Genomic DNA, 26,672 nt, shown 5'->3' on the forward strand with positions numbered 1-26,672 from the left:
CGGTGGTTTGCTCCACCAAGGTGTGAGTTGCAACGTGACCCTCGTTGTACCTTCGCACTGCTGCAGTCTGAGGCCACCGCACAGGCATCATCAGCCACGTCCTCTGTGGGTAGCCCTAGTCCCTGAGGAGCCAAGCCTGCAGCTTCTGTGGACCCTGGAAGATGTCAAGGATCTGAGACCTACTGAGAATATAGGGCTTGTGGACGCTCCCTGGGAACCACTCACAGACCTGTAGGATGTATATGTGGTGGCTGCACACTAGCTGAACATTCAGCAAGTGGAAGCCCTTGCAGTTGACATAGTTAACCGCTTGTTGCCACAGATATCTGAGCATCATGTGAGTGCAGTTGATGGCACCCTGCACCTGCGGAAAACCTGAGATCTGGGCAAATCCCAGCACTCTTGCTTCCTGGCTTTCCTGATCCTGGGCAAAATGCACAATGTTGTGTGCCTTCATAAGTATGACATCCATCACCTCATGGATGCATTTATGGATGGAGGCTTGCGATATCGCACAGTGGTCACCAGTGGAGCCCTGAAAGGAGCTGCTGGCATTGAAATTGAGTGCCACAGTCATCTTCATGACCATGGGCAATGGATGCTCCCCTTGGCACCAAATCCTGCAGCAGGTGACAGATGCAACTGATCAGTTCCCTGGACATGCGCAGTCTTCAGCAACACTAGTTGTAGATCATCTGCAGGAATGTCAAGCGCTGTCCATAGACCCTGGGTCTAGCTAGGCACTGACCAATGACGGCTCGCTGTGGCTCTTCAGCGGCATGCGCAGAACCCCATCCACCCCTTCTTCGAGGGTGCTGTTCCTCCCTCTGTCCAACCAGGAACGTCCGTTGCTCTCTTGTCCTTCGTCTCAGCTCCCTGTAAGCCAAGAGGCATACGCTAGGTCACCAGGCTCCATGCTCCTGATGTACTACTCCTGCAGGATGAAAGAGAGAGATGCATGGATTAGCATGGGTGTTCCAAGAATCTCTCTTGGTTAAGTCTGAAGGCCCCTTAGCTCATCCCGGAGAGTGCTAGCCATCACATGGACGGCCAGTGCCTCGTGCGCTGCACAGCTGCCCGAAACCCCACCCACCTCGGCTTCACTCCACCTGACTGATTGGAGACAGCTTCACCCACTGTACTCCACATGCTGTGCTCTCAGCTCAGGCGCACTGCAAGGCTGCACTGTTAGCTTGAACCATGGGGAAGACTGGTACAAACCAAGATGACGACATTGCAAGGGGCTGTGAGCACCTCCACCAGTGACTGCTCCATGGTCAGCCTTCATAAGGGGATTCTACTCTGGATTATTTGTTGGCACTTTGATGCCTCTGCATTGCTCAAGTGGGCAGACAAGCTAGAGGCCTGACTCCAAGCCATGTCAACGTAGCTGCACCTGAACTGTTCCAGCTGCAGAGGAATTGTCACTTTATACAAGGTTTCCTAATGTATGGCTGCTTCCACCCCACATGTGCTTGTGCACTCCCATCAGGCCAATGACCCAGCACGGGGCTGGGGGTGGGGTGGAGTGCTTCCAGCGAGCAGGGCTTATAGATGATAAGAAGATGTATTAAAATTATGTTCCCGACATCTGGCGGCAGGAAATGTGGCCCGCCATTGACAGGCGGAGCGAACAATCGCAAACTGGTTTCACGGCAGCGTGAAACAGATTTTTTGCCTTCTCTCCATATTGTCTGTTTACACCCACCATGACATCCAACAGCAACAGGGATGAAAAAAATCCAACGTCAAATACCCTGTCTTGCAGTTATATCAACAGCAATAAGAGAGAGCTAATCGCACATTTAAAAGGAATCCAGACATTTTATTCTGAAGCATAGACTGTTGAAATCCACATTTAGAAGTATCTGGTCTGGTGTACATTTCATAGCTTTCAGTTGTTCCGTTCACAAAAAAAATGTTGGAAGATTACACACCACTCAAATTGCTCCTAACCCCACTTCTAAAAACAGAAACAATGAAGCTATTCTATAATTACACTAATCAACTGTAACTTTAAAACCAATCTTTTGTTTAAAAAAGCTTCATTTATAACAAGCAATAGCTTGTTAATTTCGTGTTCACCACCATCAATGGAGTTATTCTCTCCAATCCCCACTAGACTCCATCACACACTATTCCCATTGTATTATTCTAGATCTATGCTGATCATAATTAAGTATGGCACTGCACAAAAGCATAAAATAGTGTCCCTTACCAGCAACAGGGAGAAAAACATAACAAGTGGTGTATAAAACCATCCTCATATTGCTTGTGAAAGCATCTAAAGATTACGCTGATCCTTATACAAGTAGTTAAGGCAACCTTCCAGCCAGTAAGATGATTCTTTGCGCTGGTCAACTCTATGGTTAAGCATTGCCAGGTGTGGCTCAGGAGCCCAACTACATGGCCATCTCTACTGCATTTCCTGCAGAGGATGACGATGGGCTGAAGGTGCACAATTCTCTGGCCTGTTTTCTCTGGGCCCCGTCTTGGCCATTTTAACTTTCAAATGCTGCTTGCCCCTTCCGATGCCCTTCCAAACAGTCAGCCTCCAAAGGTCACAACTATCAGAGACTGCCTCACAGTTGTCAGTGTCAATATCCAGCACCTTCATATCTTGCTTACACGTGTCCTTGTAGCAGAGGTATGATAGCGGAGGTATGGATGCCCAGGAGGTCAGGACCCTGTGGTCTGTTCACTTTACAGAAGGTCTTTGTATATACAGTGGTCATCCATCCAATCAATGTGACCAAGCCAGCGCAGATGATGTTGTTGTTGGATTAGCATTTAGTGTGCGCTGATTGAATTAACACACTCCAGGACCTCCAGGTTGGCAACCGTGTCCTGCCAAGAGATAGAGGATACATCTGAAAGAACGAAGGTAGAAACTGTTCAGTCTTTTCTCCTGCCTAGCATATTTTGTCCAGGTTTCACCACTGTAAAAGGTGCGCACTTAGGATGCAGGCTTAGTAGGTGAGCAGTTTTGTATTTTCAAACAGGTTGATGCTTTTCTACACTTGCTCAGCTTGGACATAAGGATGGTGTAGTAGTATTATCGCTGGACTAGTGATCCAGAGACCCAGGGTAATGCTCTGGGGATCTGGGTTCGAATCCCACCACAGCAGATGGTGGAATTTGAATTCAATAAAAATCTGAAATTAAAAAAGTCTAATGATGACTATGAAACCATTGTTGATTGTTGCAAAAGCTCATCTGGTTCACTGATGTCCTTTAGGGAAGGAAATCTACTCTCCTTACCTGGTCTGGCTTACCACAATGTGGTTAACTCTTAAATGCCCTCTGAACAAGGGCAATTAGGGACAGGCAATAAATGCTAGCCTAGCCAGCGACACCCACATCCCATAAACAAATAAAAAGAAACTTAAACAGCTGCAATTTTTGCAATGAGGTGTGTCGAATTCAGCATCAAGTGACAGGGTGCTGGTGACTGTGAAACCATCAACAACCTCCAGTATCACATTCAATGCAGATGGATGGCAGTATGGCAATATTCTAGACCTTGATATTTGTCTTCCTGATGCTGATTGTCAAAAAACTCTCATGCCTGTAAGAGTCTGCCAATTTGCAACTGCAGGCGTTCCTGTGTGGATTGCTAGTGCAGCATCATTGGTATAGCACTGCTGTCTGATGAGGACTTGGCGCACCTTTGTCTTAGATCTCAGGTAAGTAATGCTGAACAGTTTTCTGCCAGTTCTAGTATGTAAGTAGACCCCCCTCAGTGGATGACCTGAAGGCATATGACAGCAGCAAAGAGAATATGCTAAAGAGTGTCACTGCCAGAACACAACCCTGTTTGATCCCACTACAGATCTCATAGGGTTCCAATGTTGCCCCAGCATAGCTGATCTTGCCCATCATGTTATGGAAAGAGATCACATGGAGCAGCTCCAGCAGGCAGCCAAATTTCTCCAGAAGTTTAAATAGACCGCCTCTGCTCACATGGTCAAATATCTTGGTGGTTCTCTTTGTTTGCGGCATTCCTCTTGCAGTTGCTGGACTGAGAAAACCATGTCAATTGTAGATATTCCATTCTGAAAACACACTGGGATTCGGGATAGTATGTTCTGCCGAGATCTACAGTCTGACAAATCACACTCAATTGACATCACATTCAGCAAAGTTTAAGTAATGTATGAAATGAAAAGATGGTTGTGCTACATGCCATGTTGTTTGCAAGTTCAGCTTAAAAATTATGGACAGGGTTCAAGGCTCTCTCCTGGTACACAGCGAGTGTCAAACCACAAAAAGGTTTATCCGCAATAAGCAATTTCCTGACTATATCATGAACGCGAGAAATCTGGGCAAGAACCGTGCACAAAATCATGAGTAACAGATATCCAAATTTTCAATTATAGGTGGCTTGTTTTTTTATTACTCATTCAATGGATGTGGGCTTCACTGGCCAGGCCAGCATTTATCGCCCATCCCAAGTTGCCCTTAAGATGGTTGTGAGCTGCCTTCTTGAACTGCTGGAGTCCATGTGGTGTAGGTACATCGACAGTGCTGTTAGGGAGGGGGTTCCAGGATTTTGACCCAGTGACAGTGAAGGAACAGCGATATATTTCCAAGTCAGGATGGTGAGTGATTTGGAGGGGAACTTGCAGGTGGCAGTGTTCCCTTGTGTCTGTTGCCCTTGTCCTTCTAGATGGTAGTAGTTGTGAGTTTGGAAGCATTGGTGCGTTTCTGCAGTGCATCTTGTAAACAGTACACACTGCTGCTACCGTGCGTTAGTGGTAGAGGGAGTGAATGTTTTTTGTGGATGGGGTGCCAATCAAGCAGGCTGCTTTGTCTTGGACAGCATCAAGCTTCTCAAGTGTTGGAGCTCCACTCATCCACGCAAGGGGAGTGTATTCCGTCACACTCCTGGCTTGTACCTTGTAGATGGTGGGCGGGCTTTGGAGAGTCAGGTGGGGAGTTACTCGCTGCAGGCTTCCCAGCCTCTGAACTGCTCTTGTAGCCACAGTATTTATATGGCTAGTCCAGTTCAGTTTCTGGTCAATGGTAACTCCTAGGATGTTGATAGTGGGGGAATTCAGTGATGGTAATGCCATTGAACATCAACGGGCGTTGGTTGGATTTTCTCTTCTTGGAGATGGTCATTGCCTGGCACTTGTGTGGTGCGAATGTTCGTTGCCACGTGTCAGCCCAAGCCTGGATATTGTTCAGGTCTTTCTGCATTTGGACATAGACTGCTTCAGTATCTGAGGAGTCACAAATGGTGCTGAACATCGTGCAATCATCAGCGAACATCCCCACTTCTGACCTTATGATGGAGGGAGGATCATTGATGAAGCAGCTGAAGGTGGTTGGGCCGAAGACACTACCCTGAGGAACTCCTGCAGTGGTGTCCTGAAGCTGAGATGACTGACTCCCAGCAACCACAACCATCTTCCTTTGTGCTAGGTATGACTCCAACCAGTGACGAGTTTTCCCCACCTCAGATTCCCACTGACTCCAGTTTTGCCAGGGTTCCTTGATGCCACACTCGGTCAAATGTGGCTTTGGTGTCAAAGGCAGTCACACTCACCTCACCTCTGGAGTTCAGCCCTTTTGTCTATGTTTGAACCAAGGCTGTCATGAGGTCAGGAGATAGTGACCCTGGCGGAACCCAAACTGAGCATCAGTGAGCAGGCTATTGCTAAGCAAGTGCTGCTTGATAGCACTGTTGATGACCCATTCCATCACTTTACTGATGATTGAGAATAGAGTGATGGGATGGTAATTGGGCAGGTTAGATTTGACCTGCTTTGTGGCATACAGGACATACCTGGGTAGATGCCAGTGTTGTAGCTGTACTGCAACAGCTTGGCTAGGGGCGTAGCAAGTTCTGGAGTACAAGTCTTCAGTACTATTGTCGGAATATTGTTAGGACCATAGACTTTGCAATATCCAGCGCCTTCAGCCATTTTTTGATATCACGTGACGTGAATCGAATTGGCTGAAGACTGGCATCAGTGATGCTGGGGACTCTTGAGGAAGCAGAGATGGATCATCCACTTGGCATTTCTGACTGAAGATTTTAGAAAGTGCTTCAGTCTTCTCTTTTGCACTCATGCACTGGGCTCCCCCAACATTGAGGATGCCCAGCATCGAGGTTCCCACCTGTGGTCTCTTTGGCATATTCATGTTGGGGGTGGGGTCGGTGATGATTGATAATTGAGCCCAAGAAAATCAAATAATTGTTCCCCTCCAGTCTCAAACTCAAGAAAATCAATTAACTAAAATCAGGAAGTCAACCACTGAAGTCAAGCTCCTCTACCTTACTTTTGTTTAAGCTGCAAGCCAATGCACATTATCAGACTGCTGGTAAATCAGGTTTGATATTCCATCCTGCTGACATTCACCATCTTAGCTATGTCTCTGTGGAGAATGCCAAGAAGCAGCCTCACGCCATTTTCTTATATGGATAAAAATTAGAGTTATTTTTCACAATATTGCAACCCTGCTGGGTAAATCACTGACTCTGAAAAAAGATCAAAGCAAGTCACCCACTTTTTAATGCCCTTTCGACCATTGTACCTTTAAGAGAATGTAATTAATTGACCACGTGACTGTATCGACCAATTGATATAGTTACCCAAGTAGCCCATGCTGCAAGTCTAGAGCTGGAGGTGACTGAAGAAGCACACATTGTGTTAGTGTTCTGTTCTTAGTTCCAATAAACCACCAGTGTTTGTTAAGTAAATCGGCCTCTCTCTGCCTACGTTGTTTCAAGCACTGACTGTAGATATCAAGGGCACAGCTCGTGTTCACGGGACACAGCAAACCCAATGACCCAAAGCATAAAAATCCCAATTACTATTTTAAATATCACTGCGCTCCCCTTTATGTCCCAAACCACAACCTCACCCCCATACATCAATAACAGGTAGGTTTATTTCCCAAAACAATTTTGGAAATCAGCTTTGTAGCTGATCAGCTGTAGTGCCTCCAGGGCTTAAACAAATGTCCCAATAACAACAATTGGATAGTGTGATTTGACTACAACCGCGCACTTTTGGTGCGATATCCTTTGAATTATACTCTATGGTTTTGACTATAAACTTCAGGATTCTATTTTGACCTGTGGTTGCTGCTCTGTAGTGATTTGACATATTAGGTGTCAGATCTTTTAATACTCCCCAAATCTATTTCAATTCTTCCCCCTTAGCTAACTTAAGACTAGTGTGTGTATGTCAGCTATTTTTCTTCATATGCCGTACGTTGTACTACTGAAACTTATCTGCCATTCATTGTCCGATTTAAAACAAAGTATGACACTGATGCAGCTTTTGGTCAGCTGACCCAAAATCTGCTTATGCAGTTCAGAGATAGGCTTTCAGGAGTGTCTTTGAGGAGAGAGAGAGAAAAAGAGAGCGGGACAGGGAGGTGGGTATAGGGAGGGAATTTCAGAGTTTAGGGTCTAGGCAGCTGAAAGCACAGCCAACAATGGTGGAACAACTGTAATTAGGAATGCACAAGGAGCCAGAATTAGAGGAGTGCATATATCTCAGAGGGTTGTGGGGCTAGGGAAGATAACAGAGATAGGGAGGGGCAAGGCCAGGGGTGTTAGAGAAATGAGACTTACTGCTGCCCGAGTCTTAACTCGCAGAGCTCCTAATGACCTCATCCTCACTTCCTGCCTTTAAGATACTCCTTAAAACTTACCTCTTTAGACGTTTCATTATACTAAAGATGCTACATAAATACAAGTTGCTTTGTTGTTGGACTGTCTTCATATTCAACTAGTTGTGCTGAAGCCCATCATTTCAAAAAGTTTGGCATCGACAAATCTGATCATCTTACATTAAATTAATTTAGGTTCATTAGACCCATAAAGCCAAGACACTTCAGCTGTCATCTAAATTAGCACTGATACATTTCAAGAATATTATTTCCATTACAACTAAAAGCCAAACAGTATTTCACATTTAATAAATTGCATTTACTATTCCATTGTGCTCTCTAAATCGTTAATGCATAACTTGGCATAAATTCCCCATACAAGACAAAACAGTGTATGACCCTATGACTGCTCCTTAACCCATTGAAGTTTCAGCAGCAAAAACTCTAGGACCAAAGGTTAAATTTCAGAACATTTTTTAAAGCGTTAGGAAAATGTTCTATCCAGTAATGAGCAATCTTGTCTACAAAGAAATCTATTGTTGGCTTTGTTACCAATTATACAACTGAACTTTACGACTGTTGCCAAGGCTAGATTCAGTGTTGTTGGCTGCTTAGAGAATTACTAATCAGAAGCACAACACCAAATTATGTCATAAATAGGTTGTGTTTTTCCGGGCTTGCAGAATTTACATAATTATCACAGCTGCACAAAGTAGATTTAACACAGCACTATAAAATCAGCAGAAAGTCTGCTAATATCGTGTATTTTGTTAAGTACATATCTATAATCGTGCCATGAGTACTCGTGGGAAATGCAAAATTAAAAGCATAGTATAATGATGCATTACTCTTATGTAGGTGTAGGTGGCATGATTTAAGCTATATTGTTGAACTACATTTCTTTTCTGGCTGTTAAAATACCATGAAATTTGCCCATAAGTTGAATGATGATCCCAAACTTGCATTTCATTAGCACAATGCCGCAGTAAGAATTTCCGAATTTGGCAATATAATGCAAATTGCATAATTTTTGCAAAGGTGCTGCAGAAAAGTGAAAATTAACCACAAGTAGAAACATTCAAATGCTACCTGATCTTTACACTTTAGATATATCTGAACTAACAGTAATTTAAACTGTACAAACTGTCTGAAAGATATCTTGATGTTCACCTGAGCAGCTACAAAGACAATGTTCAGGCACCACAACATAACCATCAAGAACCAATAATCCGCACATTACTTTGATAATTCTTTGTCCAGCTACAATTCATTTGTAATTCAGCCTGTAGCATAAATGAACCTGAGATGAGTTTCTAAACTCTGACATGTCGTCGCTAAGATCCCCTATTTCCACCTCCATAACAATCGCAGGGCTTCACGCCATCTCTCAGTTCATCAGCAGCTGAAACCCTCATTTGTCATTTCTGCATTCTACTATTCCAAAACACTCCTGGCTGGTTTCCCACATTTTACCTTCCATAAGTTTGAGATCATCCAAAATGCTACTGTCTGTGTCTTAATTTAAGCAAGTCGTGTTTCCCTATCATCCCTGTGTTGACTGACATTGGCCCCTTGTCAAGCAATGCCTCGATTTTAAAATTCTTAGTTTTCAAGTCCCTCCACGGCCTTTCCCCTCCCTATTTCTGTAATCTACTCCAGCCCCACAATTCTCCGGTATCTGCACTCCTCTAATTCTGGCATCTTGTGCATCCCCAATGTTAAATGCATCATTATTGATGGCTGTGCTTTCAGTTGCCTAGGCCTGAAGCTCTGGTATACCTTCCCTACACCCCTCTACCTCGCTTTCTTCCTTTGAGACACTCCTTAAAACTGAACTTTGACCAGGCTTTTGGTCATCTGGCCTAATATCCAGTTATGAGTCGGTTTCATATGGTTATTATGCTCCTGTGAAGCATCTTGGGACATTTCATTATGTTAAAGGTGCTATAAAGTTGTTCCTGAATTCCAACAGTACCAGAATCCAAAAAAGATTGATCAGCCATACATTTTGGGGGCAGGGAGGTGCAAACTCTTCCATTTCCTTATATGAATATTGCCTATAGATTTTTTAAGAACCATCCATGCATATGAATGCAAAAGGCATTAAATGTCATTTGTAATGGTAAAGATCAGACTTTTTTTCAATTAAATCATTCCATTATAAAACAACCAAATTACTTGCTCAAATCAGTGTTGGTGTAATTCAAATTTCTCACATCCGTGGAAGGTTTTATGATGTTGCCAATTCCAACAGAAATCAGTATAAACTGGTAGGGAACAACGATCCTGCAGGACCTTATATAAGGATCTCATCTATTCGATGAACATGCTTGCAGAAGTATACTACATATTGCAATCATGACTATTAAACAGGTCAGCTCATTCCAACTCATTCATTTAAATTTGAATTATTGAATTCTGATTACAGCCTACAAGAGGTATAACCAGATGGTGCCACAAGGAAGTGTAATCAAGGCAGATGTCTCTTAGAATTTAGACCAAGCAGTCGCTCGCAGAACAAAAAGATCCAAATGTGAAACAACCCAGATATCCTGTAGCCAAATACACACTCCAAGTTCTCTCATGTTTAAACTATTTTCGTGATCTGCGTCAGATAATCGCAGCAAGACAATCATTCCCAGAACTGCCATAAGAGCAAACTGGTGCAGAACAAAAAAAACAATGTATATAGATAGCACTTTCACAGCCTCAGATGTTACAAAGTACTTCATAGCCAACTAATTACTTTTGATGGACAATCATTGTTAGTTAGGCAAAGAAAGCAAAGCAATTGGCAAACAGCACAGCCCCACAAATAGGAGTTAAATATATTGATAACCCTTCTTGGGTAATCTTGGTTGGGTCAAGACACCAAAACTCCTGTGTAACTTACCACTACCATTTTTTGCATTTTTTTCAGTATTTTGCCCATCGATACTAGTCAACAATGCTTCGCTGCACCATCCCCCACCCTCCCCTCCCCTCCCCTCCCCCAAAAGCAAAATACTACAGATGCTGGAAATCTGAAAACAAAACGCAAGATAATGCTGGAAAAACTCAGCAGGTCAGGCAGCATCTAAGGAGAGAAACAGCGTTAACGCTTCAGGTCGATGACCTTCCACCAGAACTGTTCTGATGAAAGGTCATCGACTTGAAGCGTTAACACTGTTTCTCTCCGCAGCTGCTACCTGTCCTGCCGAGTATCTCCAGCATTTTTTTTTGTATTTTGGCTTGCAGGCGCCATCGCAACTTTTAAATCATTGCAGTTTTGTACTGCCATCGACAACATTATAATTCACTTTGTACCATAAATGTAAGGATTTCTCACAGTGCTGGCAGCCATATCAGATTGCCCATATCAGCTGCAAATTGGGAGGGAGCTTGCGGACGAAAACTCCTTCATTTCCTTTATATGAATTTTATAGGCAATGCTCGCATTTCAAGAGAACCCATCTATACACGCCTATGACTCCATGCATCCTCTCTCGGAGTGGAGGGTGTATTCATTGCGATGTTTACGCAGAGGAGAATTACAGTCATACAAGTAGTGGTCATACGAACAATAAAAATCAGCTTTTTTCCCCTACATTTCACTCCCTATGAACACCAACAACTTTTGTGCATGAAAAGTGCGCGCGATGAGTCTGGTTCGCTGCCTTTTGTTTCAATGACAATTGCCTGGTCCCTCAGACTGTGGGTGTGTCTCAATGTGTGTGAGAGAGATCTATATATTTCACCTACCCAGGAAGTCGCCACTTTCCGATTCTCAGCACAAGTTAATTATAATTGAACCGTTTACTTGCCAATTAGCAGTCATCAGGGAGCCGGCATTAAACCACCGAGACTTAAGCAACTGCCCTCCTGCGGACTCAAAGGAAAAGGCAACTGAATCCCCTCGGGTTCCCTCTCACAAATACACAAACCGAGGGGGCGGGACTAAAACAAACTCAAACTTCACTCTAAACCTCGCTGGCCCGGACAAGAGCCCCGTGCAAGCTGCTCCATCGGACCCCTCGTCCGCCCCACATCCCGGCTAGTCCAACACAAGAAGCCGACCCACCTGCAGCCAACCAGCGAGCCAGCTTCAAAAACTGACTCAACTCAATCTCCACCGACACCTGACCCGCTCCGAGCCGCCCGTTTTAGGCCGATTTCCCTCCTGTGGCTCGGTCCCCTCACTCACTTACTGTCCGAGTCGCCACTGTCTCAGGATTGGCGGCCGGAACCATCCAATCACAACGCGGCTCCAAACGGACGACCAATGGCAGGCCGTCTGCGTCATAAAGGCGGTGCTTCTGGCCCGCCAATCATGGGAAGGCGGGGACTGGGCTTTGATATTAGGTTGGCTCGTGCGGTTGCTGAGTGGCGATGGTGACGGTGGTATTGGAGTCTGCAGAGATGAGCACAACGGGTAAGGCACCCAGGGCCAACCGAATGTAGGGCTCAGAGAACCTTTTTTTGTAAATCGAAATTTATAGCCTTTTGAAAATAAATTTCGTAAATTCATTGCAATTACGAAAAACTCTATCAACTCTAATTTTCCTACATCAGAACAAGGAACCTCTTCCTGGAATAAAAGCAAAATACTGCGGATGTTGGAAATGTGAAACAAAAACAGAAAATGCTGGAAAAACTCAGCAGGTCTAACAGCATCTGAAGAAGATGCTGAAACCAATCTTATTTCAATAAATTTGCAATGCATATCATGATTTTCACAGAAACTCACTGCTTTCAAGGGCATGAGATTGGTTCTATTTTTTTGTCAGAACCAAGAGTGTGCATGAATCAAATGCCATTATTACAAATATAACTCCTAGTGCTATCCCCTCAGAAGGAAGGCACCACCCATATAAAGGAAGCAGCCCAGTCAAACTAAAAATAGGTGTATAGAATGATGGTTTGGTTCTCATCAATATCATGTGGTAGCCTCCAATGGCAAAAAAAAACTAATTGAACCAATGGACACCTTTTGATTGTATTCCAAAGTCATGTAGGTATCGATTAGAGTTCAGAACAGTATCAGGCAGTCAGAGAAACCCTTCTTTGTCAAACCAGCATACTCTGGGCCAGTGCTTGGAGCCTGAGTTTGGTAATATTTCAGATGGATGATACCAGTCTATACATAATTGGTAGCAAAGGAAGTGCAGGATATTTAGAATTGCTTTAACAAAAAGGAAAACCCTCCAATTCCAAAATTCTCACACATTAGAGAAAAAAGCCTGTACTATAATAACCTCTTCAAGTATGCTCAAAATTTTATTTTAAGTTGAATGAGGCTTTGAGGTCAGTTGAAGCCTTGTAGATATTTTAATGCCTCTGGACAATGAAGTAGTGTGTACTCCAATCTCAATATCAGGACAGCTGTGGAGGAGCCATTCCAGAATCAACAGGTTGAAAGGGAAAGTTTCCTCTACATCTTTGTTTTTAGTTTGGATAGACCATCTCTTTAGCTAGGATGTTGTCTGTAAAAAAAAAAAGTGAACATTGAACATCTGAGTAAGACAATTACCCTAGGGAGACATTAATCACATCACTTTCAGGCACTAGTTAATGGACTCACAGTGGCAGTAGTACTGTGGGTTCGTGTTAGTCAGTGCAATATTTGCATTGTCTTACTTCTACCTCTCTGGAACTCCTAAGTGTCCTGTTCAGAAGAGAATTCTGCACATTGGTATAACGATGCTTGCAAAGAGCTCACTTCCACCCACAGCAATTGAAATCAACAACTATGAATTTCCTGATTTTTTGCAATTTGGAGCTATGCAACCTGGGTAGTGAGGAGGATATGAAGGAGGATCCATTGGGTCTCCACCTCTTTTCTTGTACATTCAAAATACATTCCATGTATATTGACAGGAAAGGTAAACGGTCACCTGACCTCTCAACTCCATTTTGTTTTAAAAGTAGTGTTTATTTTCCTTAAATTTTTGGGTCTTTATTGCATGAGCATGACAAAGGACAGATGTATAACTGATGACCAAACTAAATTTGTTTTAGTCCAATTATCACTGTTGGGTAAATTTGTGAAAAGAACAGTTTTGTATTATGTTGTATAACAATTTGTGCTTTTCTTTAATAATGTAACTACTGCCTCAATCTATTATAATAATTTGTCTCTGTGGGATAGATATTGCCAAAAGCACATTGAAAGTAACTATCCATCCTGATAGGCTGCCTCTTCTCTATGACTATGTCGATCTTGAATGTCCCTGAAGAATGAGCATGTGGTGTTCACTGGTATGCTTGAAGCATTCCATGATTGATGGGTGCTGGAGCATTTGAAGTGCAAAATTGACCCAGCCAAAAATGACAAATTAAGAAGCTTTGCTTTCTGGTTTCAATTTGAAGTGCCAAATTGGGCCTTATTTGCTGGTGGCCCTTTAAAACGGTGTTAACATTTGTATACTTGGTACTGATTGCTAACACCTGTCACCACCACTTCCCCACTCAATCCAACCCCCCAACCGCAGACCAACCAAAATTGGAAGGATTGATCACCATGGAAACCAGCATAACTGACATTGAATACAAAGGATGAATCAATACTTGAACTATATTTAAGGAAGCCTATGGGTGGCAAACTGCTGTGTCAAAGGTGTGGTCCCAATCAACAGGTAACTATTAAGATTTCCAATGGATGACATCATCCCTAATCTTTGCTCTATGATATCTGCATAGCAGGAAATGGTTGCAAGAATCCCTTGCACCCACTTGTGATGGACTTTGCCTTGGAACAAAAATAAAGGGAGGTTTACAATGTACTTCTTACACAGCAGTTTCTGTGTACTTTTGGTATTCCTATTTTACACCACTCTGCCAGGTATGCAAATGAGCTCAGTGGGTGCAAATCGTTTTTCATTGGAACTTTATTTTTTCTTTCACTGGTACTGTATTATTTTGTATCTCCCAGAAAATCAGCTGTTTGTGGGCCTTTAAGAAAGCTGCAAGAATTAAGCCAGTTTTTTGGGGTGCAAGAACACTCAAAGATAAATCTTTTGATTTTATTTTTTATTTACTGAGAAACTGACTACTGTGCCTCAATATAACTAGCAAAAGGTTCTGTATTTTAAGTCATTTTCAGTTATTCGGTAGAATAGAATTTAATAGAGCATGCTCAAGCAGTTGAATGGCCTACTCCAATCCCTATTCTGTCTAATGTGGCTGGTGTAAATTTGTTAAAGTGTACATCTATTTCTGCAAAACAACATAGACTATCTACAGTGAAACCTACAAAAACCTGCCTTTTTAAATCCCATGAGCTTCAAAGCTATTTCTTTTCAATTCAGTTGAAGTAAGTACCTCAACGATGCTTTTGTGACATTTTCGTAACAACCATGACTCAGACCTTCTTGTAACAACCATGATTCACAAAGATAGCTTTGGATGGTGGACATATGTTTCAAAGCTCAAACATAAATGCTCATTCTGGTCAGTTTTTTCAACAAATCTCTGAAAAGACCTGCTTTGTATAATATTTGTTTTTCTTTTAATCATGTAATTATTGTCTCAGTCTATCATAATCATTTGTAGGTTATATGTTGCAAAAACATTTGCAGTATCCACTGGCCATTGCAATATTGTAGCAATGCTGCAATTAACCATTACGAAATAGCATTGTGCTGTATATCATCAAACATGAACAAGTTAAGTTAACGTAATCATTACAGTAGTTAAAAATCAGCAGTAGATATGGATATAAATAATTAATTGCTCACAAATGGTTTAAACATATTTCACAGAAAACTGCTGAGAAAACCCTAGTTAGTCCAATTTACGAAGCATTAATTGGTGCTCTTCCCCTTTTCAAAAAAACATTTTAGTTTCCTGGCATGTTAACTTGCTGACATATTTATTCGCAAGACAGCTAATTTGCTGGTAGATGCAAAACTAATGTATAGTCAGCAGAGTGGTGTAAAATGGGCCTAAAGTACACGGAAGCTGCAGTATAAAAAGTCCATTATAAACCTTCCCTGATTTTCAATTCCAAGGTAGTATCCATGAGAAATGTGGAGATGAAGAGTTAAAATAATCATAGTTGCCATTGTGGAGCAAAGTTTTGAGGCCTCTCTTAATCCTATCAACAAGTAAAAAAAATGTTCATCAACTTACCTGTGATACTTTCCAAGTGGTACCTTCTTGGTTATATCCATATTGTTATAAAGCAGCATATCCTCCGACTTACTGTGAGCAATGCATGGGACATTTGCCAGTGCACATATAAAACAAAAATATGCAATAAATGATAAGGAAGTAATCCAAAGACCTAACATTAATTTTCATATGTTCACATCTATCGTGAAGATTGAAAATCTGAATTCTGTGAACTTAATTGCATTTTATGCCATTTCACCTAACATGTCAGGAAATTAAAATGCTTTTTTAAAAATTTGAAGAGCACCAATTAGTGCTTTGTGTGAAACATTTTCAAGTCATTTATGAACAATGATTTATTTATCTCCATCTCTACCACTACGTTTTAACTATGATAATGATTATATTAATTTGACTTGTTTCATGTTTGATCAAAAAAATCAGCTTTGGTGATACTAAGCAGCAGGATGCTATTTTGTAATTGTTCATTGCAGCACCATTACAATGTTGCAATTGCCAATGGTTTCTGCAAATCTTTTGGCAATATCTGGCCTTCAGAGATGAATCATTATAATAGACTGAGGCAATAATTACATTATTCAAGAAAAGCACATATATACAAAACTGTCCTTTACAGGTTTGTTGAAAAACTAACCTAGAATGAGCATTTGGTGTTTGAGGTCTGAAACATGTGCTCACCATCCAAAGCTATCTTTGTGAGTCATGGCTGTTTCAAAAAGGTTACAAAAACATCCTTGAGGTATTTACTTAAACTAAAATGAAAAGAAAGAGCTTTGAAGTTCATGAGATTTAAAAGGGTAGGTTTGTAGGTTTCACTGTTGATAGTCTGCTGTTTTTCAGAAATGGATTTACACTTTAACAAATTTACATGAAGTAAGCCATTCAGACCCTTGAGAGAATTTTATCATTCAATTAGATCATGGCTGATCTATTATCAACTCCATTTGCACCCCTCAACAGCAGCAACAGTTTATATTTGGATACGACCTTTACAGTAAAATATCCAGGATCTTTAAAGTAATAAGACATCCAAATATGCTCCACAGAAGCGTTATAAAGCAAAATTTGACACCAAGCCATGCAAGGCAATATTAGGGCAGGTGACCAAATGTTGGGTCAAAGAGGTAGGTTTAAAGGAACAAAAGGAGAAAGTGAGATAGAAAGGCAGAGAGGTTTAGGGATGGAATTTCACTTGACCAATATCCCTCGATACCTTTGCATAATGAAAACTTATTACTCTCAGTCTTGAAAATTTCAATTAACACAACATTCACAGCCTTTTGGGGAAAGAATTTTACATTTCTGCTAGCCTTGTATGAAAAAGTGTTTCCTGATTCAACTCCTGATGACCACCTCAAATTTTAACATTGAGTCCCCTTGTTCAGGACGCCCCCCCATCCCGGTCTGGTGATTAGCTTTTCTGTATCTACTTTATCAAATTATTTCTTATAATTTAAAATATGTCAATCAGATCATCCCTTAACCTTATAAACTCGAGGGAATACAACCCAAATTTAACTAATCTGGTCGCAAAAATTGACTCTAAGTCCCTGTATAATTCTGGTGAAATCTGCTCTGTAGCCCATTAAAAGCCAAAATATCTTTCCTGATAAGGTCTGACAAAGCTTCTGTGTAACAGAAGCATAAAGATCACAGAAACTGCACAGCACAGAAGGAGGCCATCGAGTCCATTGTGCCTGCACTGGCTCTTTGAAAGGGTAGTCATGCTTAGTCCCACTTTTTGACTGTAACCCTCTAGCTCTTCATTCTCAGGTAGCGGCTGAGCTTCCTTTTAAAATTATTCATGGAATCGGTTTCCAACATCCTTTGAGGCAGAGCCAATGGTTTCTGCAAATCTTTTGGCAATATCTGGCCTTCAGAGACGAATCATTATAATACACTGAGGCAATAATTACATTATTCAAGAAAAGCATATATACAAAACTGTCCTTTTCAGGTTTGTTGAAAAACTAACCTAGAATGAGCATTTGGTGTTTGAGGTCTGAAACATGTGCCCACCATCCAAAGCTATCTTTGTGAGTCATGGCTGTTTCAAAAAGGTTACAAAAACATCCTTGAGGTATTTACTTAAACTAAAATGAAAAGAAAGAGCTTTGAAGTTCATGAGATTTAAAAGGGCTATTTTTGTAGGTTTCACTGTTGATGATCTGCTGTTTTTCAGAAATGGATTTACACTTTAACAAATTTACATTTGCAGATCCTGACAACCCTCTGAGTGGAAAAAAATTCTCATCTGCCTTTTTCCTCCAGATGTTTTGGTAGTGGCTTTGAATCTTGCCAGGCGGAGTGGGGAGGGTGATGCCCCTGTTGGGCAGCGGGATCCTCCACACCCCCATTTCTGCCCACCTTTAGCCTGTTGTGAAAGTCGACAGACTGGTCACTTTCCTTCCACCTTCCCCCGCAGACTGAAAAATTGTGGCAGAGATGGAATGGGGTCCTTAAGTGGCAGTTCATTGTCCACTTACGGGTTTAATAAGCCTAAGGGCAGCCAGGTTGCCTGATGCCTTACCCACCATTCATAATATGGGGGGCTGGTCGGGGGTGGGTGGGAAGGCAGCATGTTGGCAACCTGCTTTATTTTACATGACCCCGCCCACCCCACCCCCATCTTCAAATACGCCAGCAGAAGCAGAAAATTTCACCCTCCATTCACTAATACTCTTTGCTTCCAGTACTAAACCAAATGTTTATCCCTCCTGCTACATTCCCATTTATTTCACAGGCTTCCATTTTCTTAATGAGCCTCCTCTGTGGCACTTTGTTGAATGCCTTTTGAAAGTTCCTATATACAGCATCTACTGCACTACTTTAATCAACTTTCTTTGTTACCTCATCAAAGAATTCAATCAAATTAGTTCAACATGATTTGCCTTTAACAAGTCCATGCTGTCGTTCATTGATTAACCGAGGTCATGGAAGTTGACGTTGTTCCTGATAATGGTTTCCAGTAACTTGCCCACCACCAATGTTAGGTTGACTGGCTCAGAGTTTCCTGGTTTATCCCTCTCTCCATTCTTGAATAGTGGCATAACATTAGAACCCTCCAGTCCTCTGGCACTATTCTTGTATCCAGTGTGGATTGGAAGGTTGTTACCATTACCTCTGTTATTTCTACCTTTGCTTCTTTCAGCAAGCAGAGATACATTCCATCTGCATCAGGTGATTTGCCAACTTTCAGTAACGTTAATCTTTTTAGTATTTCTATCTATTACTCTTCTGTTCATAGTGTAAGATTCACATTATCCAGTTCCTTTTGTGAAGGCAGAACCAAAGTACTCATTCAATACTCTAGCTTTGTCCACTGCTTCTACACGAAGAATTCATTTTAGGTCCTTAAAAAGCCCAACTTTATCTCTAGCTAACCACTTGTGCTTTATGGACCAGATTTTCAACTTGCAGACAGGAATCGGGGTTTGCTGACATCACAATCCCTCCTCCTGCCTGGTGGATGCATGACGACACTATCTTCAAAGTTTGGCAATTGGGATGAGTTGGAGTCTGGCCTGCCACCTCCAGCAGCAGGTATGTCACGGAGATGCAGGTGGGCTAATGCCAAGGCAGCCAGCTTAAAAGGTTTTTAAAGATTAAAAGAACAGATGTCCGTTTGCTGAGACATTGGTCCATTTCTGGAGATGACTGCGAGGCAACCTAACTCTCACCCCCCTACCCTCTACCATCTCACCTGTGTCACCCCCACCCCCCTCCCCCCCACATACCCACATCACCCTCCTCAAACCCTACCCCTCTCCTCACCCTTAACTTCCCATACTCCCTCAGCACCCCATACCCGCCTCACCCCCATAATCCCCTCACCCCCATACTCCCTCAACCCCCCATACTCCCAAATACCCAAGCCCCCATTTCCCCATACTCCAAACCCACTCATCCAGTATTCACCACAAACAGAACTCACAAGCTCTATATAACATGTCAAACTCTTTGAAAAGCTTTTAAATCTATCAAAATAAATACATATTACTTGAATAGGCACTTTAACAGCATTATCTTCTTAAAATCTCATAAATATGTCAAAATAAACAAGTATTACTTAAATATCATCTTCAAAACATTATTCTCTCAAAAGCTGATAAAGTTGTTAAAGTGAACAAGCTCACCTTCTCCTTCATAGCTCTGTCAATAACACGTGCTGAACAGAATCCATTACTGAGTTTGGAAGTCAGCCAAGCATTCACAATGAGATTCCACTGAACCCTCCAGAGCAGAATTCATTATGGCCTTTGAAGACAGCCAGAGGCTTGGCCATCTGTCAAAGCTTTGAAAGAGCCTAATAGATGCTTGAGCTGAACTTCAAGGATAAAATCAGAACAGTGGGGACATTTCACACCATCAGATCTGGGTTTCACTATGGTACAATGCAGAATGCTATTTTATCCAGTGGATAACATACTCTAATGCATCTGAAGACTTGTCCACTTTTACAATGTTGTTCATTCCCTTGACAGCTTACCATTTGCATTAAGTAAAAACCTGGCAACCATATTATTTAATGGTCACTTATCTTTTCAAAACAAAGCCCTATCATCACTCATGTATTAAAAACATATATAATTTAGGCAACAGCATTTCTTCATGATATGTAAAATAGGTAACACCTTTTTTACTTACCCTTCATGTGGTTCCTACCTCCAAACCAAGGTTTCCCCACGCTTCCTATCACTTCTGTGCTGGTGTGATTCATGTTGCCTTTCAAAAGCGGCCCAACTCCATCAAAATTGCAGAGGTCTCAATGTCCACTTCCATAATGTTGCTAGCAACATCAGGTGATCAGCAGGTGGGCTCCCACCCTATCCCCTTGTACCACTCTGGTGAAATTTGCTAGCACTGTGAATGGGGGAAGGAATCCTGGATTCAGGCCCCACCCATCATTTTTAAAACCTGCCTAATGAACTTTAGCCTTTTGATGGGACAAGAAAATCTAGCCCTGTATGCTTATAAAATGTTTTAAGGTTCACTTTTTTGTTTCCTGCTAGTCTTTTCTCATAACCTCTCTTCACCTCGTATATTAACTTTTTAATTTTTCTTCTGTACTTTCCATAATTTTCCTCATTATTTAACTGAAATTTGCTCCTGACATTGATCATAAGCCCCCTTTTTTCTTTTTTATACTAACTTTTATTTCCTTTGTCATCCAGGGCGCATGAACTTTAGATGCTCTACCTTTTCCTTTCAAAGAAATGTGCCTAATTTGCACCAGAACTAACTTTTTCCTGACAGCCCTCCTTTGCTCTGTTTCTGCTTTAGCATACAAGTGCCTTTTCCAAACTATCTTTATTAGATCCCTTCTTAAATCACTGAAATTAGCACTTTCCCAATAGAGCATTTTTACCTTTGTCATGTCCCTAAGACGTGAAAGAGATCATAAACTATTAAATAAAACCTTACCTTTTGATTATTTTAAAAAATGACTTTGCTAAATCTAAAAGATGGCTGCTACAGGTCACATGATTCACAAGTTGGCTACAGTTTCTGGCAATTTCCAACAGCAGTTACAGAACAAAAGCTCAACCCTCATACTTGTGGAACCTCACACCTCTCATTGTGAGGGCACATTACAATCAACAAAACCAAAGGCCAGCAGATGATCCGTCTCTCCAGCCTGGACTATAACAAAGGGGAAACCATCGAAATACCTGCAAAGGTGCCAAAAGCTTCCTAAGTTGAACAATGGATTTTGACCAGAGACAAAGAAGCTGCTTGTTAGCTTGTAACTGAGTCATTAATGGGCAACAATACATGACCTAATCTTTTGCCTTTGGAAAGTTTTAGTATTACATTTCCAGACTCGCAATTCAGTTTGCGGTTTAAAGTCCAGCCTGCAAACATCAAAGCAGGACTCCAGGCTGACCAACAGCCTGTGTCAGGTCGAAGCATCCTCAAACCCTGTTTTCTGGAAGATTCCCGCCATCACCTGCTAAGCAGACCAAATATCCACATATCATAGAAACATAAAACAATAGAAAAGTTACAGCACAGAAAGAGGCCATTCAGCCCATCATGTCTGTGCCAGCCAAAAAAATTTTTAAAACTTGCTATCCATTCTAATCCCAGCTTCTAGCACCAATCTATAGCCTTGCAGGTTGCAGCATTTTAGGTGCAGGTCCAGGTACCTTTTAAATGAATCGAAGGTTTCTGCCTCCACCAACAAACCAGGCAGCAAATTCCAAACACCCAACACCCTCTGGTTGAAAAACCTTTTCCTCATGTTCCCTCTAATCCTTCTACCAATCACTTTAAATTTGTGCCCCCTGGTAATTGATCTCTCCTTTAGGGGAAACAGGACATCACTGTCTACTCTATCTAGGCCCCTTGTAATCTTGTACACCTCAATCAGGTCACCCCTCAGCCTCCTTAGTGCCAAGGAAAATAATCCCAGCCTATCCAATCTTACCTCATAGTTGAAATTTTCAAGCCATGGCAACATTCTTGTAAATCTCCTCTGCATTCTCTCCAGGGCAATTATATCCTTGCTATAACGTGACAACCAGAACTGTACACAAAAATTCCAGCTGTGGCCTAACCAGTGTTTTATACAGTTCCATCATTACATCCCTGTTTTTGTATTCTATACCTCATCCAATAAAGAAAAGCATTCCACATGCTTTCTTTACCACCTTATCCACCTGTCCTGCCAGCTTCAGGGACCTGCGGAGCACTCCAAGGTCTCTCACTTCCTCTACCTCTCCCAATATCCTCCCATTTATTGTGTATTCCTTAGCTTTGTTTGCCCTCCCCAAACGCAATACCTCACACTTCTCTGGATTGAATTCCATCTGCCACTTTTCCGCTCACTCAACCAAACCATAGATATAATTCTGGAGACAACAGCTATACTTTTCAGTATCAACTACACAGCCATTTTTTGTGTGATCTGCAAATTTCCCAATCATGGCTCCTACATTTAATTCCAGATCATTAATATATACAACAAATAGCAAGGGACTCAATACTGAGCCCTGTGGAATGCCATTGGAAACTGTTTTCCATTCGCAAAGGCATTACTCTTTGTTTCTGTCAATGAGGCAATTTTGGATCCAGCTAACCTAACTTAATACCAGCCTCATCTCGCTGCGTCACCATCAATTTTAAAGGAATTTTGCGAAATCCTGCTTCAGGTAGCTGAACTGCAGCTCCTCCGTGGAGAAACTCTCACTGATCTCTGACTTTCTAGACTCTGACAATCACATGAACAGATGTTCACATGTGTGGTGCTTTTTCTTTAAGTTATTCGTGGTTGTAAAAACTCTTCTTTCCTATCTTCTCATTGTGTGTGTGTGTGTGTGTGTGTGTGTGTGTGTGTGAGGTTGTGACCATTCCCCGGGTTTGAATGTATGAATAAACTTTACTTCTGATTTAACCCTAAAGTGAGTTTTCTGCGAGTCACTTTAAAAACTGACCGCACAAACAGAAGGTTTGGGGAGACACGCCACAGCCTATTTCAAAAATTAAAAACACCTCTGCTTACGGACAGATGGCGAGGAAAATAAAGGAGTTCAGTTTTGTCTCCTTTCTCTGTCCATAACACCTTTGATATTTTCTTGTCTCTTTCCGTCATTACTTTAAACTGAATTGTGGTCACTGTTAACTATGTGAACTCCTACCTTATGTAAGGCAGTCCACTTGCTCTACTTCATTTCCCAGAACCAGATTCAACACTGCTTTCATCGTTGTTGAACGGGAGACAAGTTGATAGAGTAAGTTCTGTGCACATAAAGCATCACTGCGTGCTGGCCTTGGCGGAATTCATACCAAAGTGGGGGTCCAAAACGGGTTGCATTTCACCCCATTTGGGTTTTTCTCCTCTTTTGGCCTGGATAATACAAGTTTTGTACTACCCAAATTTCCACATCATTCAAGGAAGAAGCTTCCTCCTCTTTGTATTCCAGCCCCCTGAGATGAAGGTTAACTTTTCATTAGCCTTTTTAATTACTTTTTCTACCTGTGCATGTAAATTACAGCTGTTTCCAATGAATTTTTCTGTGACTGCCTTTCTTCTTCCCTGTCCCATCCCCTGCTTCTCCTTAACTCCTCCTTGCTACATGCTTCCTTATATACTCTTTTATTTAGGAAGGCAAATTAATCCATTTTAATTTAATTCCCAAGATTTTTCAATGTCCTAGCTGATGGTTAATGTGGGTATTACCACGTGCAATGGTTTATTCACAGTGCCTGTTTTTCTTAATCCAGATATTTTTAGTCACCATTTGTTTCAGTATCAATCAAGGAAATATATCACCGAGTCATCCAAGCTATCTTCATACTAACAATCGAAAAACAGACTTCACATCTGTGAAGCATATTCCCAAATTAGTGAGGGTCTTTTCTTTCAGCTATTGTTATTGATTGTTTATTCCCCAGGGTGAGATATTCTTCTCCATAAAGAATGCACTAACTGGCCTGACTGAAATCTGGCAAATCCATGGGGCTGATGAATTTGACTGTAAGTCAGGATTTGGCTTGAAACCATGAACACTGGGATTTGAATGACATATCGTACACCCACATTGCCTGTTTCTGGTTTACTCGTTAAATACAAAATCAACAAATATGAGCTAGGCTCCTTTTGTCTCCTTGTATTTGTTGTTTTATAATTACTATATCTGTAATATTACTTTAAAAATCTGCAGCAATTTGATTGAAGTTTGTTAGCATTTATTACTTTTTTGCAGTGCCCATAATGAAAAAACATTTTGTCGCAACTTAATTCGTTACTACTGCTTTAAGATAATATAAATAAAATCAAATTTGCATCATTTAAATTTAAAATTCTTACGCTCTTACTTAATTCCTTTCATAGCCTTGTTCTTCCCTCACTCTGCAACCTTATTCAGCGTGACAACTCCTAGCTCCACTAGAGTACTATCCAATATTGAGTGCGGTTAGGGCAGGCTTGTCCAACCTTTTTGCATGAGGGCATGCATTTCAATGTTTTTTTTTCAGTCAAGGGGCCAATGAGTAAATGTCAGCAAAATCAGGTTTGGTACAACATTAAACATGAATTTCAAAAATAAAAATCAATGTCAAAGCAATAAATTGATAATTTTAAAAAAAAGAGTAATTGATAAAAATGACCATTAAAAAGTGCCAAGCAGCAGAGCTAACCAATAAAACATTTTTTGCTTTTTCACTTAAGTAGCAGAGCTAGAGAGATGGATTAGGCTCCAAGCCTTGGTCACCAGGGAAGGGGTGGGTACTGGGGCCGAGCTAAGGAGTTGGGTTTAACTAACACTGACTTTTCTTTTGCCTCTGGCAGTACTCCATGCTGGCCTTGGCGGAATTCATACGAAAGTGGGTGTCAGAAACGGGTTGCCTTTTAGCCTGGGTTTTCCTTACCTCTTGGCCTCGTTTGTGGATAGGCTTTTGGGGAGGGAAAAGGAGGAGGGGAAGGGTGTGTGTATGTCTGGTTCACTCCCAGTCTCAGAGTTTTCGCTCTCCTCCACTCACCCACACAGACTCACTCACATAAACAGACTCACTCACTCCCCACCAGGGCCCCAGGAGTTTGGACTTCTTATCACCGAGGAGGTACCTCCTGGGTGCTGTGAAGAGACGCACTTCCTCACTCGGCCCTATCGGAGATTCCAGCTTCTCCAGGCGGGCGCTATTGGTGCAACTGTGCAGATCCTCGTGGTTTGCCCAGCCAGCCCCACCGTCTTGACCCCTATGCTCCATTATGGGGCTGGCGCCTGTGTGGAAGGGCGAGAGATAGAGCATGGCTAAAGTTGGAGAGAGCGCACAATGTGGAAACAAAGGAGAAGCCACTCCCCTTCACACTGCTCACTGCTTCTCTAATCACAGACTGTTTCTCTCTCGAATTTGCTGCTAATAGGTTCACCAGTTACAGTGAATGGTTACAACACAGAAGGAGGCAATTCGGCCTGTCATGTCTGTGCTGACTGTTTGCAAGATCAACTCTGCTTGTCCTGCTCCCTCACCCACCTTTGCCTATCGCCCTATAAACCAAAATAGAATGACAGTTGGTTTATAAACTTCAATAGTGGCTTATTTAATTTTTAACTAGTCAGGGACATTTACAAAACTATATTAATACATCTGAAAATGCTTTATAAAAAAACTTTTGAAACATCCAACTGTTATTTGGGTATGATCCTGGCCCCAACTGAGGGGGAGGGGTCAATTGGCACATTCTCTTCTCAAAGCCAATGAGCCGGCAGCAAAAGGCATTGGATGCATAACATGGACCTCACAGCTGCTGGATGCCAGGCAGGGAGATGAGATAGATTCACCCCTCGAGCCTGCTCCGCCATTCAATAAGATCATGGCTGATCTGTTGTGTTTTGAATTCCATATTCCCATCTGCCCTCGATAACCTTTGATCCCCTTCCTTAACAAGAATCTATCTACCTCTGCCTTAAAAATATTCAATGACCTGGCCTCCACTGCCTTTGGAGGCAGAGAGTTTCAAAGTCGCACAACCTTCTGAGAGGAAATATTTCTCCTCAACTCCGTCCTAAAAAGGCACCTCCTAATTTTAAAAGTGTCCCCTAGTATTGGGCTCGCCTACAAGAGGAAACATCATTTCCACCTCCGCCTTGTCAATACCATTCAGGATCTTACATACTTCAATCAAGTCACCACTCCAGAGGAAGCCCAATCTGTCTAACCTTTCCTCATAGGACAACCTGTTCATTACAGGTATCAATCTAATAAACCTCCTCTGAGCCGCCTTCAACACATTTACTTCTGCTCCCATTTCGTATGTTCGTATGTTACTTGTCAATGTGTGCTAACCATGAGGCATGCCAGTACACTTAGCTCTCTGACTAAGCTAATCTCAACAAATAACAATGATAAATATTAATGAAGTGAAACCAATTTAATGCAAAATACTTACAAGTGGAATTTAAATTTGAAAAACACCCTTTGTGGTC

At 41.8% G+C, this 26,672-nt stretch overlaps 1 protein-coding gene across 7 annotated transcripts in view; it reads right to left on the reverse strand.

The window, feature by feature from the left end:
* hycc1 (hyccin PI4KA lipid kinase complex subunit 1) overlaps positions 1-11,832 on the reverse strand; it is a 92,074-nt gene extending 80,242 nt beyond the window's left edge. For 6 of the 7 annotated variants that reach the window (XM_078538892.1, XM_078538887.1, XM_078538893.1 and 3 more), the window contains exon 1: positions 11,690-11,832. The gene's annotated coding sequence lies outside the window, so the exon portion shown is untranslated. Of the gene's footprint in view, positions 1-11,370; positions 11,492-11,689 lie in introns of those variants that run through there. The other variant, XM_078538891.1, reaches the window with a different exon arrangement.
* Between the last annotated feature and the right edge of the window lie 14,840 nt (positions 11,833-26,672).

Source organism: Cetorhinus maximus, chromosome 3, assembly GCF_964194155.1.
Source record: "Cetorhinus maximus chromosome 3, sCetMax3.hap1.1, whole genome shotgun sequence".
NCBI lineage: Eukaryota > Metazoa > Chordata > Chondrichthyes > Lamniformes > Cetorhinidae > Cetorhinus > Cetorhinus maximus.